The sequence below is a fragment of the Ascaphus truei genome, chromosome 4 (genome assembly GCF_040206685.1).
Source record: "Ascaphus truei isolate aAscTru1 chromosome 4, aAscTru1.hap1, whole genome shotgun sequence".
Classification (NCBI taxonomy): Eukaryota; Metazoa; Chordata; class Amphibia; order Anura; family Ascaphidae; genus Ascaphus; species Ascaphus truei.
In genome coordinates this window covers 248578728-248591705 of record NC_134486.1, presented here as the reverse complement: position 1 = coordinate 248591705, position 12978 = coordinate 248578728, and the positions used below count along the sequence as shown (strand labels likewise).

The 12978-nt window shown below is 43.1% G+C and overlaps 1 protein-coding gene across 1 annotated transcript in view; it reads right to left on the bottom strand.

The window, feature by feature from the left end:
* The window catches only part of NKAIN2 (sodium/potassium transporting ATPase interacting 2), a 1223374-nt gene that overhangs the window by 279595 nt on the left and 930801 nt on the right, over positions 1-12978 (bottom strand). The window lies entirely within an intron of this gene.

Here is a 12978-nt window from a genome sequence, read left to right as displayed (position 1 = left end):
ATAGCAGATTGTTTCTGCGGTTTAATAAAGGATATTTTTCGGGCCTCTGCTGATGAGGCACAGAACGAAAGTATCTTCCACTAATATCACTCGGAAGGCCCTTATATTAAAGGCATGTTTCTGTCGATAGTTGATTTGAACTAATTTCTCCAGTGATGGTATCTTGAGAGAGCACTAATTGCCTGCAGATGGCTCTGCTAGCTAATGCTGAATTAGTAACAGTAGCTCTTAATAAGTCCCTTGACATATCACTGAACATCAAGGCCCATATCATTTACTTCTGTACTTTGAATATATCGTCAATTATCTTATATTTTCTTTACAGCACTTGACACTGCTTGTGTTCATCAACTTAAGATTGTGATACCCAACAGACGAACAATGCCATCCCTATTGATCATGGTTGAAGATCATAATTACTTTCTTAGATGATGACCACATTGGTTGGTGAATATCCAATAATGCTAAGGTACCATACCCACTTTACTGTGTGTGCAGTCTCTGTGCAGCTGTGTTGCTTGAAGAATAGATCATTTAACATAATCTGCTGTTAGCACTTTTAAATAAGTTAAATTCTAGATTATATCTTTCTTTGCCATTAAGAAACAAATACATGGCCTCAAAATCTAAAAGGAATGTAAATGACTTCAGCTACCAGATACACACCACAGCTCTAAACAGAGCTCAGCTCTTTGGACAAGGTGGTTAACAAAATCAGTATTTTACATACATTAGGTTAAAAATATATTATTTGTGTACCAAAATAACTCTAAACTCCTTTCTATTGTTAAAGAGTGATTAAGTGACTAAATAAATCATGAATGATCTGTCATTGGTGCTCAGTGGTTATTGGGTACCTCTACTAGTAAAGCATTACACACATGTAGACAAGTTCCCCTTGGACTACTGATTTCCTGGCCCGTCCAACCCTGTAAATCCCAGTAAGGAGTGGGCAGTGTTGGGAATAGATTGTGCAGGGCCTGTTATGTTGTTCTGTGTGTATTGTTAATAAAGTTCAGGAATAGCCCCTAAGGGGGGCCTGTTAGTATAGGTGGCCGGCTTACAAGCCACTCCCCTGGGAAGGAGGAGGTTTCCACTAGAGGTTTGAGTGTAACTAGTTCTGGGCTGTCCTTCAGAGAATGAGAATGCAGCAGTGAGTCTCTCCCCAAAAGGAGTAGGCTGAGGCCTTGCCCCACTAGAGTTTAAGGTTAACCAAGAAGAGGTATTCAAGGCCTCAAGTCTGGGTATTGCATTTGGGGACTGTATCCTGTGTCTCATCATGTTGTATCAAGCATGGTCCCTCTGCTTGAAGAGCAGCACTATACTATGGTAGTCCCCTTAGCAAGGGGCTGCCATGCGATGATCTAAACTAAGAAGAAGGTTGGGACAGCTCATCGATGCGTTGCCGGGGAGATTGTTGCCCAACCGTGCTATTCTAAGAAGAAATGTGGGCGTAGTTCCCTGGTGCACCTCCAGGGACACTACAGTCCACTTGTGCTACAAGAAGAAGGTGGGGGTAGTTCCCTGATGTGACACCAGGGAGACTGTTGCCCATACAACAATACTATGAAGACGGTGAGGGTAGTTCCCTGATGCATCCCCGAGGAAACTATTGCCCACCCAACTATACCAATATGTGTGAGCGAGCAGGTATCTGAGGAGGAGCGCCCAATCTGCGGGTTCCAGAACCTCTGCTGGGGAGCTGCAGCCACACACAACTCGCCCCCAAAAAGGGAGCTTCATAAAGTTCTTTCACTATGTAAAATGGCGGTTCCTGCCGAAAACGGGAGACCGCATGGCAACCTGTGCAAAAGTTGCAAGATTTTATCTGCAAATCTTTGGATTTGGCACAGAGCCTGACCGTGCCCTTCTGGCAAGTTATCTCGGATTTAGCACTAACGCCAAATCCCACCCTGTTCTCAGTGGACTATCTCAAAACCAGAGGGAGGAGCTAAGAACGTATCTGCTACTGAGCCACGGCTGTGGAGAGTTAGCCACAGACGCACTTGGTAGTACTACTGCACAGTTGTATGCCTACTCGCTCCCTCTATTATTGTAAGGAATCCACACCTCAGTTTACTGCTTACCTTGCAGACCTGTGCAGTCCTGGAACACTCTCTCTGGTATATACAGCAGCTGTGCTAGCTATGACTGCAGCCCCAGCCTGGGATCAGTCATTAGAGCAATGCTGTCACACGCCCCTTCTGCTATTGGTTCGCTGACCTTTAAATACTGCATTCCCACAATGCTTCTCTGCCGAGCATAATTCCTTATGGACGTTACATGTGTTCTGCCACAAGCCATCTGGCTTGTCTCCTGTGTTACTAATGATTTCGCTGCGCTCTAGTTTCTAGTTCTCGTCTCTAGTTCCTGGTTCCGGTGGCCCGCTGTTTCTCGACGCAGAGGCCTGTGTTCCTGTTTCCCGAAGGCCTGCTGCTTCTCTCTACGCAGAGGCCTGAGTTCTGCCTGCCTTGATTTTGCAACCTGCTGCATTCACCCCTAGCAGAGGTTACTGTTGGGATCCAGTGGCCTGCTGCTCTCTCCCTTCACAGCGGCCAGCTTGGGACTTCTGTGCTGAAGCACTGGTTTACCAACCTTCTCCTTGCTGAGACCGGTACCATGGGCCGCGGACGCCATTCGCGCAGAACCCACTCCCGCCCTGCAGCTATTACGCTGAAGCAGGATATACTAGACTACCTGTTGCCGAAACTCTGCCTGGATAACGTTTACCGTGATGTCTCCAATCCTGATCCTGGCTCGTCCACTGACTACGCTGCCCTCTCCAGTCCCGACCCTGCTATGTACGACTACGAACTACGCAATCTGGATCTGACTATGTGGTCTCAGGTCGGTGATTATATAACCACACCTCAGCCCCGCGGTCCGGTCCTGGTTTGTGGCGAGCACAACCGTGACAACTATGGACTTTGACGATGGAAGAAGAAAAGGGCATTCACCATTCTCCTCGGAGGGCTACTACTACCCAACGATGGGGAGAAATCTCTCTGTTTGGTCTGCCTCCAGTGTGCACGGGTGGAGCCTGCACTGAGATCCACTTCCTGGTGTTCAGAATGTACCACACCGTACCTCCGTTTCCAAGGTGCTGGAGCGGAGATGTCTACCATCCTACATAACATGCAGGGATTATGCTACCACCGATATCACCGGGTTCCTTCAGCGACTAGTTGAGATGGCAGGACAGCCCTCCGAAGCCCCTCAGTCTGATTACTGGATTATGCTCCCGCCCCTGGTCGGTCCCGACTTCTGATGTGGGAACTGCAGGTCTCTAAGTATGGACTCTGGGGCAGGGTCGCTGGGAGCACTGGGAGCACTGGGAGCCGAGGCCAGCGGTTTCTCCATCCCTGCAGGAGAAGCCTTACTATCGACATACCTGAACCCACACTGACCGATGTGCGGTCACGTGAGTCCCCTTTTACCGTCTCACGCGTCCCATCCCCAATTAATCGAGGCGAGCCGTGCCTGGAAAGGCCTGGCCGAACAAGGCCTTCCACACCCTTGCTGCCCTGCTCACTCCAGGAGGAACCTTTGGCCGCTGGCTCGGCGCATTTCCAGCCAAACATGTAGGGTTCGTTCATCGATGATGTGTTGGACGGGGCCTCCACCGATCCCGAGGCCACGACTCCTTCTTCCCTCTTGAGCCCTACCTCCTCCTCAAGCGTACCAACACAAGATGTCACTCCACGCTGGACCGTTGCTAGTGAAGGGATGTGGCAGCTCCGTCTGCAGTGCCAAGCCACCTGTGAGGCCCGAGATCGAGCCATGGCCTACGTGGCTACTACATATGGTGAGCGCATTGATGAGGCAATCAGCGCAGAGGAATGTCTCTAGCGGTATCGGCCGATACTGCCATTCTTCCGGCTGCTGTACCCGTCCCTGCTTCACTGGTGAGTGAAAAATCAGAGGACCTTTTCTTACTGTACTGCCAGGCCCGGAAGCAGGGGTATGATCAATGATACTGTTCTGTTGATATCCAGGCTATGGGAGGCCTTGCTAGGCCTTCCTCTACAGTTGGTCCCGCTCCAGGGTGTGGCCAGCTGCAGGCCCTATAACATATAACCTCCACGGTTGCCACTGCGGTTGGGGTACAAACCCCTAACTCCCCAGAGAAACTAGACTTTGGAGTGCAGGACTTATTCACTTCTACCCCTCGGTCCACTCCGTACCGTCACCCCATTCTGACCATTCCCCCAGTCCGGAACTTAGTCCCCAAGGAGCTGGCGGTGATCACAGTGACAAGCCCCAGTTTTTTCGCCCTGTTACTCCTGTAATTGGCTATTGCCTCTGTGACAACTATTGCATGTATGCAGATAAGGCGACCGAAGGTGCGGAAGCATTGCAGTGGTGGGATCCGCTATTTAGAGGATATGTATCAGGTTAAAAACGGACTAGGTTCATGCTATGGCGGGGGTCACAAATTGATTATTGGTGGGAGGAAGGTCATTTTTCTGCCAAGCAGAAGGCAGAAATCATGCACCAGCACTGCTCTAAAATGGTCCCATCGCATCCCATCATGTTTGACCTCTGATATATCATACTGTAGGTTGTGGAATATATAACCCCACTTGAAATGACTGGTATCAATATATAACATATAACCTAGTAATACCACAAATATAAAAAAATACTATGAGAATTAGCACTAACTCACTTCAAAAGGTATGACAGAAGATACATATAATCTATAAGCAAGGTTGTCTTATTAAGGTACTTTTAAACATTATCCTTATGAGTGCATATCTCACCTTTCATTTATTGATATAATAAATATGTTTTACAGTATGGAGTTGGAGCATGTACTTTTCTACTGTACTTTTATATAACCCAAGGAAACTGATTGGATAACACACAAGCTGGTAATGAATCTCTCATATACACAACGGCTGCCCCAAACAATCTCCCAAAATGAGTGCTCCTCAAAATAGCCCCTCTCTCCTTCCTTTTCCTCAGCCTTCTATCCCTTTCTCTCTGCTGCTGAAAAATGACAGCATCAATGGGGTCATGTGATAAAAGGTAGGGAGCGCAATAGAGCAGATGAAAAGAAATTAACCGTTGCCAGGTCAGTCATTCTCTCAGCGTTACATGCTGAGCTCGAGGTAAAATGAAATCAAGATAAAGTTGTGTTTTGCATTTTGAAGAAACCTAAGCCCTGTTGGTCAGGGTTCACAAGTCTAGGGAAACATTTGAAGCTTTCTCCGTGGTTCTGTAATATAAATATTTCAATCCTAGAATTAATAATTTAAAGTAAAGGCCTCAGACATACTGACCTCACCTGGGCAGCCTCCAATGAGGCATATCAAAGAAAGTCCAATCACTTGCATGCAAGGAAAAGGTTTTGTCATACAGTATGTATTAAGCTAGGTAGCAAACATAGAAATTCAAAGTTGAATCTTATTTTTAAAAAGAGTTGCATACTGTATGATGACCTGGGTGCCTGACAGCCTTACATTTATCCCTAATGGAGCTGTATAGTATGTAGAGGTGTGAACAAAAATGGACAGCAGATAAAATGCATTTCATTATCAGATTATAAATTAAAGATGCAAAAGGAAGAACAAAAAGTCACCACCTACAGATATCACAGGTAACTTTATATATCTAAACATACGTAATCTCTAATTAGCAAGTTACTGAAGAACCATAGATACACCATGTGTAGCAAATTAAATAATATCAGGCATTTATTTTTTGAGGGAAAGAAGTAAAGAACAGACGTGCATCTTAAATTGATTCATACAATATAGATAGTGGAGGCGTCTGAGATTAATTCAAAGGCAAAATAAGATTATTTTCCAAGATGATGCAGGTTAAGACAGCAAATCACCACTGCATATACTGTAGTATACCAGGAAAAATAGACAGCAGAGTTCCTCTGTCCCTTCTTCACTCTGCCTGACTTCTGACCTGAGGCCTCTTATAAGTGGCCAGACAATATGGTGCTGGATTACAGTGCAGTACACAGCACTGTAACAATGTGTTTATCACCTCTTACATACTATAGCCACTACTGACATTAGTGTCTAACAATGAAAACCTGGTCACAATATTTATTTAAGGGTACAGAACATTCTTTTACTCTGTGTAATTTATATAATAATCCAGATTGTTGGGTAACCTGTGTTTATTGCTCCCCCAACATGGCTTCACTAATGGTAGGAAGGAACCATTGAACATTGAATAGGACAGAAAAATGCAACAACAACAAAAAAAGAGATAGTATCTTAAACGCTAGGGCTGCTTGCCCCAAGTGTGTGGCCCATCACACGATCCACAATTAAATAAAAATAAGGGCATACACACCAAGAGCAAATAATGCATCATCATAACAATAAAAAAACAAAAATATGTTCTTAGTCTGTCCTTATGACAAGTGCAACATGGTGAAGTCAAGCAACGTGTCAGGCTTAACCGATCACTTTCTTAAGTATTATACTGTAATACTGTATGGTTATTTGCACAGGTTGAGGTTTATATCTCACGGTGTCTACAAAAATTGGAGAAATAGGACCACCATATTATGGTCTCTCAGATAATTGGGGAAACAAACTCTTTCTAACTCTTTTCTTACTGAGTTGGTGCTGGCCACTCCACCACTTCATCCTCCATCCTCTGTGGAGTCGCACATGCCACCTCAAGATCCAGTGGTCCCGGTAAAATTGAGACGTGGCAGACATAGCACCAGGGGGCCTAGCAGTTCTGCTCCAAAAAAAGAGGAGGAGATGATTTAGTGTAAATAATTTTGTTGTTCTTTACCCTGTTTCATAGTTAGTTGTTATTTTCCCAGTTCATTTATTCTTCATTTCTTTTTCATACATACTGTAGTTAATTAACTGTGTGTGATTAAATGTTTTGTTCACAACTTCTGTCTCTTGGTAATTATTGTTATAATATGGATAACCATTATTGTACACCCATACTTAAAACAGTCAAGATTATATACCATATTAGGTCAGAGAAACATATGCTACATTCACTTTAATCACTAAAAACCATAGTATAGTTTATAACATGAACTCATGACACATTATCATGTCTTTCAGACATTTATATAATCCATTATATATATATAAAAAAAAAATATATATATATATATATCTTTGTATGACACATAACTTGTTGTAATGAAAGGGTTAAGTCCGCTACTCAGTACAGTCATTTGTGCAGCACTTAAGACCTGATCCTTGTCCTTGTAGGCTACAGTATTCCCAGAAATAATGCAATCTGGGAATTATGGTCTGGATGTGTGTAACGGAAGGGTTTGATGTGACTTAATTATCGTAACATTATTTAGATGCGTTATTATTAACAGAGGTTTGCGGATCTGCGATGTTAGGTTAATGCTCATTAGCATATGATTTGCATACAAGTAAGCTAGACGTCCGTCAAAATTTAACGATCCGATATTTCTCTGGTTAACACGAGGGCATCGTAACGCTAATCACCTTTGTGAATATGCATTACAACTATGGATACGTTAAATGGGGCAACATCACAATAAAACAGTTTCCAGACTTCTGAGGATCTACCCCTTAGTATTTTCCCAGTGACTGGAAAATAACCGGTGAGCAAGATTACTGGGTTACCTCATTTATGATTGAATATCATTTTGAATTTTTTTTTTAAATTTAAAACAATTGACATAAAAAATGAAGTGCATAGATAAACTGATAAATAGGTTAATGTTCTTATGACCCCTTATGTGTCTGATAAATATATATATTTTATTAGTCACAGGATCCAATTATTCTGAATTGCGAAACATTGTGCACGCTGCAGAGAATAAAGAAAATAAACTAAACACAAATCATACGACAAAAACATTGTATCTGCTTTTTCAAACAAATTGCCAAATCAAACTGAAAAGGTAAATCCTTCAGTTAATGCAGCCAATTAATATTGAGCAGCAACTACTGTATAAAATATCAAACCTACAATTGACCATCAGTACATTTACAACTATCGTATTTCAATGTATTTGGGTGTCTGTATTGGAATGTTCTATTAAATACAACATTTTATTAAACATTCTCATCACCTTGTTCAAGAAACTTTGGGCCATATTTACTAAGTGGTGCTAAGCCTTAAGGAATCTTATGGCTCACCCATCTGAATCACACAGTATATTAAGAACAAATAATCTGTGGATTCCACAGAAATGCAACTTCCGCTTTGTTTAATACCTGAGTAATTTCCCCCGCTTCTATCAAATCTTTGTATGACCTCAAAAATCTCTCTGTAGGATCATCTGGTAGTGCAGAGTAGGTAGTGGCGTCCCCAAGTTGCCGAAAGGCTTCCTTGAGGTAGCCAGCCCTACTCTGCACCACCACCGCTCCTCCCTTGTCGGCGTTTTTTATGACAATTTTGGAGTTTTTCTGTAATGACAATAATGCCTGCTTCTCTTTTTTTGTTTTAATAGAGTGTTATATGTACCACATTGTATGTTTTGTTTAATATGGGATCAGTATGGATAAAGCCCATCATCTATGACAGGTTGATCTGAGAATTAGATCTTGTTTTTATATCCCTGTCATACACCAAATTAGTTGTTCTTGGTTTATCGTAGCCTGTATGCTCTATGACTGCTTCTAGTGTGAGCGCGGGGGGACCCGTTGTGAGTGGTGTATTGTCGATGGTTCACCACTCTCATTGGTGGGCCAGCGACATGCACCGGACTATGGGAGGCCCGCGATGACGTCACTACTGGCAGGAGCGGAGACACTGACTAGAGAAGTCTTGCCAGCCTCACGCTCCGATGTGAGCATGCGCGGTCAGACACAGGGGGCGGTACTTACCCACAATCCCTCGGCTTGGTGGTGCGGCGCCTCAGGTGACGTCACGCGCATGCGCACTAGGTGGCGGCGGCGTTTTTGCACAGACTTTTGAAATTCTCCAATTATGAAGCAGGTACATAAGGGGCCTTATCCAAACACATCCCATACTCCTTGATAAAGGACCCCCAGGTCCAAAACGCGTAGGAGGTTCCTGTTTGTTCCCCAAGGGGGTTGCCTGTCCTCCTGCATGCACAATAAAGAATAGCAGTTTTATCCTACACCTGGCTCCCTGGCTGTGCGCCATTCGTCTTTCTTCTGCCTTCACCTGGACTGTGGATTCCTTCATGGCTGGCACGCCTGCACTACACCCCTGGAGATGACGTGAGTGGGTTTCTTTATGGGTTTAGACTGTCATGGTTAAGTTGGACAACTGTCATTATGCTTACAAAAGTCTATATTGTACCCACCCACTCCCACTGGTATCTCCAGGGTTTTGATTTATAGCCTTTATGGATTTCATCTGGGTTGAGCACCCTAATTTCTTCTACCTAAAAAACCTCAATACACCCGGGTATACCCGAATTCGTGGGACTAGCCGAGCTCGAATAAAGTGTGTCGCCAGTGTACATTGATATTTTTACAGTTTCCCCTACATAAAGAATTTTAAGACAGACAACCAGGGAAGGCTGACTTTAAATGTGACCAAGAAAGTAAAAGTGGTTTCCCAAAAAAACTGTAACTGATTGGAGGCTTTCCAAATATTATCAACCATAATTGGGGGGAAAGAACCTCATAAATGCCATGAATTCTTCACCTACCTGGAAACTATTAGGGAGGGCTATCAAACTTGTGTGGGGGCTATAGTAGCATGGCTTTGCTACAATGAGGCTTTCTAATAAAGGGCAGCAGTCAATAAATCTGTCAGCTGGGATTACAACAATATGAATTTGTACCTTTCAAAGATGATGCTAAAGTACAAAGGCCATCCACCTTTTTAAAAGGGTTTGGTGGCAGCCACTGCGCTGTGCCATCAGCTGGTGGGAAAGAAAGAGGTCTGCTTGCTATATACAAGGGACAATGTAGATGGGGACATCCATGTACATTTAGTCATGTGTCCTCCAATTGTGCTGTGAATCACCCAGTTACGAGATGCTTCATTAGGTCACAGGGTATTGGAGCCAGGGGAGAAAAAGCAGAGGTTACGCTGAAGGGTAACAATGCCAGTGAATGTTGCCGCCCTGGCAGTATGGTTAGAACAGTACCCTAATATCAATTCCACTGATATGATTTATAAAGGGTTTTCCTTTGGTTTGTGGATTCCTTTTGAGGATGCTGGAGAGGGATTGAAGGAAGAATCTAAATTCAGCTAAACAGCACAGGCGGGTAGTCTAGGAGAAGTTGCTTAAAGAGGTTGCATTAGGCAAGAGGGCAGGTCCCTTTCTTCTAATACCATTGCACATCATGAGAATTTCCACATTGGGCCACACTCCCAAGAAGGAGGAACATGGCTCATACCGATTAATCCATCATTTGTATTTCCCAGAGGAAGACTCAGTAAATGGAGGTACAGGTATAGATCCAGAGTTAATGACCATATGGCGCTAGTCAGGAGGTACCCAACACAGACTGTCAATGTATGATAATATCAGATGCATCTGTTTATATGTTTCAAACAATATGTTCCAATCATATTATATCTTTGTACGGCACATGTAATGAAAGGGTTAAGTCTTACACTTGGTACAATCATGTGGATACCACTTGTGACCTGCCCTTTTTCCTTGTAGACTATTTCATGAAATAACACACTGATATTCAGGGTCTGGATGTAACGCCAGTTTTTTGAAGATCCTAAAATATCATAATTTTATTCCCATTGTCACGGGAGAACAGTACTTTTAACACAAAAACTATCACCAAGTACAGGACAAAGTAAGTGAATAAACAGGGTTTATTCTGGCACAACAAGTAAATACACAAAATACACAGAAATTACATACACTTACCAAACTGGGGACCTGGCGGAAGTCTCTAGCCTCACTAGATGCAGGGACCCATTTCAAATAGGTGTCTCCTGCCTGATTCTCGTCCAGGATATCAGAGTGCTGAACACACTGACATGTATTTCCAGCTGGTCACTGTCAAGATCCAAACTCCTTCACAGAATGTCTCAGATAGACAAATGCTCCGATCAGAAGCGTCCCTTACATAGCCCTCGGTGGCTATCATTTACATGAGGGGGCTGCTGGCCAATTAGAGCACGGTTTGAGTTGGTGCCAACAATGCAGATGAGGGGGTGTGCTGAGGCATTCAAGAGCTCCCACTGGGTAGGAGCCACGGAGTCTGCAAGGAACAAAGGCTCTCCTTCCTGAGAGCCCATTCCCAGACCTGATTGTCCACTTTTCCCCACTCACCAAATGTCTTTAACACCCCCACGCTCCAGCCTTTGTCTCAATCCACATTTCTCTGCAGGTACCTCGGCTGACCTAATCCCTGAGTCTGCCTCCATAGAAATTAAACTAAAATTGAAAATAGCTGCACACCAATAAATAATAATAAACAAAAGATACAACTACCGGTGCTCCTGGTCCAGGAATCTCTGCGTATTATCCCAAGGGTAATCAATAAGGGAGGCAAGGCACTGCGGATTTTCATCAAGCTATTTATTGCCAAAGGATTGACGTATGCCATTCATTTTGAAAAAGACCCTTTGAGGTCGAAACGTCAATCCTTTGGCAATAAATAGCTTGATGAAAATCCGCAGTGCCTTGTCTCCCTTATTGATCTCCATAGAAATGAACACATGCAAATCACATTACAAGTCTGCTATCTTAGAAATGATTACATACAGTCACATAAACCAATTTACACTTTACAGGGCTGACTCCCAAATCACATCACAGAACAATGTTGATTCACTAAACTGGGGAATTGCAATTACAGGGAATAAAGAATACATGCTTAGAGACATGGGTTACATTTACATACCCCCTGTTCTCCACAAGATATTAAAGACATTAAGCTATTTTAAATATTATTGAGGCAGCCCGGTTACACGGTATTAGGGGTGACTAGCTGGGCTTTACCTTTTTTTGGTGATACCAGCTGCCCCTACTGTCACACCCATGCGCTAACATGACCGGAGGTCTAAGGATCTTCGTTGTTAGGTAAATTGCTTATTACCATATGATTTGCATATGAGTAAACAAAAGGTCCATTGAAAGTTAGAGATCCGTTGTTTTTCAGATGAAGACGAGGACATCGTAATGCTAAACACCTTTGGTGATACACATTATGGATATCGATAAATTAAATGGCAATAACGGAACAATAAAATAATAACAGACTTCTGAGGATCTACCCCTGTGTTCTCTGGTAAAAGCCCTGCAACTGAGTCTACCCTGCATACCTGCTGGTTGACTGATTACTGCGGAATTGACTTATCGTGCTGCCAAGAACCTGCGTCTAGTACATCCCGTAAGCAGTATAAGAAGCCTGTGTGGAAACATACTTCACCGGCGGGTCTACTGATTGTTTGTTTTGTGTTTGCTGTTTTTGTTCCTGTACTAAAATAAACCACTCCTGTTCATTCCATTCAAGCGTTGTGTCCAGCCTCCCAATAACCTGCTCCAATAAATTCCAAAAAATGACTTTGAAGAAATCCATTCATACTTTTTAAATTACATTAAAAATTTTACTAAAAAGTTACTAAAAAAACAAAACACTTTTTGTTGTGGGTCTGACTAGGAGTTGCTGTTTTATTTACATTTACATGTTATTTTCACTGAATTAGTGTTATTTTGAAACATACTGTATATCCATCAACAAGCAGTACTGAATATGTATATTCCCGCCAGCACAGCACCAGTACATGGAGAATGCTGAAGAGACGAAGTGTCAGATCCACAGAGGTTCATATGTTACCAAAATCCATAACAGACATTTTCCTTACAGTTAACAAAAGCAACTTTTATGCAAAAACAATGGCTGGTGCATATCTCATTAGTATAGGCTTAACGCCATGATAAGTGAATACTGTCACGGTAGAACAGACTTTACACAGGAATTGCAAACATCATGCAGAAGGAGAGAGCTAAATAAACAATAGTTTATTCTGGTCAAAGCCAACAGGGAGCAACGCAATACCAATACAAGGTAATAACTCACCACAAACTTGAGGTACCGGGGA